Below are 6,000 nucleotides of genomic sequence, written 5' to 3'. Positions count from 1 at the left end.
TTCTTTATTCTTTTCTCTCTCCCACCTCCACTTTCTTTCTTGACATTGGTGATCTTCCTCATCTACCTTATATCCCTCTGTTTCTCTCCTTTTTCTTTCCCCTAATATAGCTGTAATAAAGTAATAACAAACACTGCCCTTGAGGCCAGAGAGCTTGATTTTCTCTCTGCCTCTGCCTTATCATATGTCCTCGAGGAAGTTGTCCACCAGTTTAAGCCTTATTTTCTTCGTCTTCTAAATGGGACGATTCATACAGATGGCCACATACACCTCCATTGTCTATGGAGTTATTGTGAGATTAAGTAGCACAACATTTGTGAAGCTTTGCAGATAACAAAACACAACGTACGCATTAGGCACTATTGTAGCTTCCTACCTTTATTTATTCTTCTGTGTATTTTTCTCAAAGAGCATGCTTAAGGATACCAGGAAAACACACAACAAAGGCACAGAAAGTAGAACGTTCATTGGGGAAAATGCTTAGGCTCTCAGTAGCCTCATCTCACCGGAAGGCTGAGCCCAAGGAAGATTCCTGCAGAAATTGGGTCAAGCTGTGCACATTTATTTATGTAGCATTTCTTTATACATTTATTTATACTCAGAATACCATTGTATGCCACATATTTTAAAATATTAATTTAGTGAGTCCATAATACCTCCTGTGAGATATGGAATGGATATTGAGAAAGAAAAAGGGAAGAGGAGCAAAGGGAGATGAGTGAGAAGAAAGAAAAAGAGGGTCATGGGTGGTGAGTGCACAAGCAAAAGAGGGAAGGAGAGCCCCAGGCTCTGTGAGCCGCTGTGGCAGGGTTTTCAGCCAGCGGTTAAGAGCCAAGGTCCCTGGAGCTCATAAGAAAGCTGACTGAGTAAGTGTTGGACATGGCCTTTGGGTTTGTGATATTTGGGTTGGATATTTAGAAAGTAAAGAGTTCCAGTCCCTCAAGTCTAGATTTAAAACCTGGAGGCCATGTTTTGTTTGAGAACTGGGCTGAGGAATAGGCTGGGATTCTCTTTATAGAGATGGCTCCAAAGTCTCTGGTGGTCCTCTCTCTCCTCTGCCCACTTCAGGAAGAATTCACAAAGTGGGCTGATGCCAGAGTCTTCAAGCCTTTACTCAGTAAAAGAGCCTCAAGTGAGGAAGACCTCACAAGTGCACTGACCGGAAGTCATGTGTAGGCTACTGGGCAGCTGGGCAGGTAATACTGACTTAGAGAGATGAGCAACAGGTAGCCTTGGGGCATCCAGTATGGTTTGGTGGAGGGGCAAAAGGTATAGCATGAAATAGAGTCTGTTTTCTATGGTTTTCTATGATTTTTATCATTATGAATCTTCTGTTGAGATGTGCTATATACTTTTCCACTTTGAGGCTACTATTGAAGTGAAAGTACATTACCTTGAGGGAAGGCACCTTGCCCATGATTATTACCTTTTTTTTTTTTTTTAAAGTAGGGCAATTGAACCCAGGTATGTGTTATCACTGAGCTTCCTTCCCTGCCCTTTGTTCTGAGACAGGGCCTGGTTAAGTTGCTGAGGTTGGGCTGGAACTTGCAATCCTCCTGCCTCAGCTTCCCAAGTAGCTGGGGTTACAGGCATTTGCACCTCACTTATTGATTACTTCTCTACGATGGCTCCTTTCAAGGAGGTGAGCAGCATAGCTCAGTAGCATTCAGGAGCTCAGACCCTGGAGCACAAGCTTCCTGAGTTCCACTTCCAGTTCCACCATTCCTAGGTGCCAGCCCATGGGTGATCCGCTTCGTGTCTCAGAGCCTGATTGTCTCCATCTCCAGAGTCTGCAGGCAGCTCTACAGATGTCACCTTCTGAAGCTCCCTCCCTCGTTCTGCCAATGCTCACAGCTGGGAGCGACCATCCATGCTGGCCTGACCCTCACTCATGAGAACGATGCTGCATTGCTACTTCCTGTATCACTTGAAGCCTCAAAGAGAAATGCTTTTGACTTAAGGATTCAGAAAACCCAAAATGTCTTTAGATGTTAGGATGTTATTAAAGGCTCATTTGTAATATTCCACAAGTCTTACTGAAAGGAATTTATTAAGTTATGCTGTGCAATGCAGGAGGATTCCAAAGTTTAAATAGATATGTAGCTTATCCATATCTGTCTCCTGTCTATCCATCCATCCTTTATAACCTTGTATTACTTATTTGTGAAGTTGTATTAATGTGCATCTCCACTCTGATGTATCTCATTTTTTGTTTTTGTTTTTTGTTCTTTTTAGTACCAGGGGTTGAACACAGGAGTGCTTAACCACTGAGCCATATCCCGAGCTTATTTTAATATTTTATTTAGAGACAGGGTCTCATTAAGTTGCTTAGGCCATCACTTAGTTGTTGAGGCTGTCTTTGAACTTGCAATCCTCCTGCCTCGGTCTCCTGAGCCGTGGGGATTACAGGCATTTGCAGCCGGGCGATGCATCCTTTAAAAGTGCACAAATCACATCTGTCTTCTTCACTCTAAGTAAGCTGTTTGGGGAAAAGCTGGGTATATGAGGTGCTTATAAAATTTTGTTAAGTGATCCACGAATGCCCTATTCCTGATATCTCTCTCTTAGCCTGTCCTTCCTTGTATGGCAATGACTTTGAAATTATTAAATGTTTTTGAGATATAATTCACATACCATACAATCTACCCATTTTGAAATGCACAATTCAGTGATTTTCCAGTCTATGCACCCAGTTGTACAGATACCACCATGGTTTGCTTCCAGAACATCTCCATTTCCCAAAAAAGAAACGCCCTACCTTTTTTTCAGTCACTTATCCACACACCCCACCATCCCTGGCAACCCCCAATCTACTTTCTGTCTTTATGGATTTGTGTCCTTTGGACATTTCAGATACGTGGGAAAATACAATATGTGGTCTTTTGTGTCCGATTTCTTTTAATTAGCTTCATGTTTTCAAAGTTCAGTCATCCATGTTGTAGCATGTGTTAGTGCTCCATTTTCTTATGGCTGATTAATGTTTCATCAAATGGACATACTGCATTTATAAAATCCACTCATCAGTAGATGGATATTGGGGTTTTCCCTCTTTTGGGCTATTATGTGGGATGCTGTTATGAATGTCCCTCTACAGGTTTTTCTGTGGACATAGGTTTTCAACATTCTTGGGCGTGCCTCTTGGTTTCATTTATTTTGTAGGTACTTTTCTAGTTCCTCGTTTCGGTTCGCTGTTTCTCCTTTCTGTTTTCCTTTGGTTGGAACATTTTATTTTCATCTTTGATACCGAGGTAATCATCTCAGTCATCAACTGATTGTGCCTTGGTGTGTGGGGGCTGACTGTATACTGGACACACGGACACATAGAACTATGGGCATTCCCCTCCATAGACAGCCATGATTTTAACCAGGGCTACTCCTAAGTATGGGACCCAACATAGACAGGGCTACTCCCTTCATTCCCTACAGCCCACTGTTACCCCATGGTTTCTAGCAAGTGTCCAAAGAACCATCTGGAGGGTGGCTTAGGGAGCCAGGGCTCCTTGATGACATATCTTGATTAAAAAAAAAACAAAAAACCCAACCCTTGGACTGGCCTGACCCCACAGGATGAGACTAGAGATGCTTGCTTTTCCATTGAGATGAGGTGAGGTGGAATCCTGAAACTTCTTTCTCATCAGAGCCATAGTGGAGGAAATCAGAGGTGGGTTTCCCTGATTTCTTGGGTGTGCTGACCATCAGAATACTACTTGGCTGTCAGCAAGTCCAGGGCTGTTCTGGGGACTGACTGATAATGTCTGATAAAAGGTTCCAATCAATGAGAGAAAAACTTGTCTATGCAATGGAAAACCTTTCTCTGTGTCTCACAGAGGAGTGCAAAGTCATAAAGAAAGGAACAAAAATTGGCTTGTCAGTTCCCTGAAATGCCCCTTTCAAGCGTTGGGATTCTTAGAGCTGGGGTGGGGCTGGGGATCTCAGATGTCTTCAGATAGGTTATTAATGTTTGAAGGATTGCAGAATCCTAACAGTTAAATATGGGGAGTAGCTATGAAACCTTCAGATCTCTCGACTGCCAATATCTGTCTCTTCCTCCCTCTTCTCTACCTGTTTGGGTGAATTGTCAGGTCTGGTTTAAAACAATGCCCATGACAGGGCTTCCTTGTTTGCTACAGGCATTCTCTGGTGAGATTTGATAGGAAGTTGGCCAGAGTGGTTCCCTAAATCAGCAACATGAAAGGTAGAAGTGAGGGTGTTTTGGTGTGAAATTCAATAGAGAGGCAGTCCCTGCTGGGGGCAGAGCAGCTGGAATCCACAGCTTCAAAGATGCTGTTACAGGCAGACAGTGAGGTGCAGTGTCTTATTTATCTTGGAGCTGGTTCTATTCTTGCATGGTCTTAATTGCTGAAAGTATCTACCTTTATGGTTTGAGAAGATATGTTTCTGGTAGCCTTCCTCATCCTCTCTAGCTTGTGCAGGACTAAAAAGTCCAACAGTAGCAATCCTTTCCTGGGGTTCAGTAATGATTCCCTGTTAAAATAAAAATATTCCTGGGAAAAAGAATATGCTATACCTGAGCATCATTTACCTTGATATATATTTAAGCGATTCTTTCTGAACAGCAGCTCCTTAAGACAAATTTTTATGGCACTGTGGTTGGAGCAGATGGTAGATGGAAAAAGTCAACTTGACAGCAAGAGCATATTCTCTCCAAAGCTTGCTTCTCTGGGCAGCAGAAGGTACTTGCTGGAGAGGAGGCTCAGACAATGTGAAGGGCAAGTCCACGCTCACTTTCAGCAGCGTATTGACCCTGGCCAGTTCTGCAGTCAGTTCTAGGCCCCTATGTACCATGCCCACTTCAGCCAGCGAGTCCAAGATACACCCTAACGTAAAAACCAAGGTTGACTCTGCATCCTTCTTTCCTAACCTGCCTGCCCTCTATCTGGGTGACCAGTGCATGGACATCAAAACAACCCTGCTTCTTCTACATTTCCTTTAGAATTTCCAACTTAATTCACACTGCGGATGGTCTGGATATGCAGACAGAAGTTGCAGTCAGACTCTTTTTCTAAGTATGTGGCAGGAAGACTCATCGTCTCCCACACCCCCATGGGCTCGTCCTCAGAAACTGTGAATACTTACTTTCCATGGCAAGAGGAATTTGACAATGTCATTAAGTTAGGACCTTGTAATGGGGAGAGTATTGTGCAGGCCCAATGGAGTCATGAGAGTCCTTAAAGGCAGAGAATGTTTCCCAGCTGTGGTCAGAAAGAGACCTGACTAGGGAAGAAGGGCCAGAGAAAGGCAATGCTACTGGCTTTGGTCATGGAAGGAGGGAACTGGGGAATGCGGAAAAGAGAAGGAAAAGATTTGCCCCAGAGCTTCTAGAAAGGAACACAGTACTGCTGACATCTTGATTTTAGCCCAGTGAGACCTGTATTGGATTTCTGACCTACAGAACTGTAATACAATAAACCTGTGTTGTTTTAAGCCACTGAGTTTGTGATAGTGTGTTATAGCGGCAACCGAAAAAAAAAATACCATTAGACCAAGAGGTGCACTTGAGCATCGTCCACATGCCCCTCACCCCTGTCCTCTGCAGTTACCTCCAAAATGAAGACTCTCTCACTGACTCCTTCCTCTTAGACAGTCAACCCCATTTAGCTCTCAACTACTTCACCCGGTTCCTCTACGAGAACTCTTCTAATTCTGCTCTTTTAAACCTTTTTTAAAAATGAATAATAATAGATTCCATGTTTTGAGCACTTAGTTTCATATATTACCCGATTTACTTTTCATACATTATAAAGCACTTAGGTTTTACCTATGTGGAAAGTAAGGCTTAGAGAGCTAAAGTAAGCTGCCCAGGGGGTGGTGGGAGAGGGGTTCTGATCCAGACCCACAGCCTGTGCTCTTGGCTTCTATTCCAAAATTTCCCTTTAGGGCAGGCCCCAGGAAATGCTCTGTGGGTGTAAACGTGTGTTAAAAGGAAAAAGAATTCCATGGCCTGTTGTCTAGCTCTAATTTTCTGTTTTCTGCTTGCTG

This window comes from Marmota marmota, unplaced genomic scaffold (genome assembly GCF_001458135.2).
Source record: "Marmota marmota marmota unplaced genomic scaffold, marMar, whole genome shotgun sequence".
In the NCBI taxonomy this organism is placed as follows: domain Eukaryota; kingdom Metazoa; phylum Chordata; class Mammalia; order Rodentia; family Sciuridae; genus Marmota; species Marmota marmota.
Note: the sequence above shows the minus strand (reverse complement) of the source record.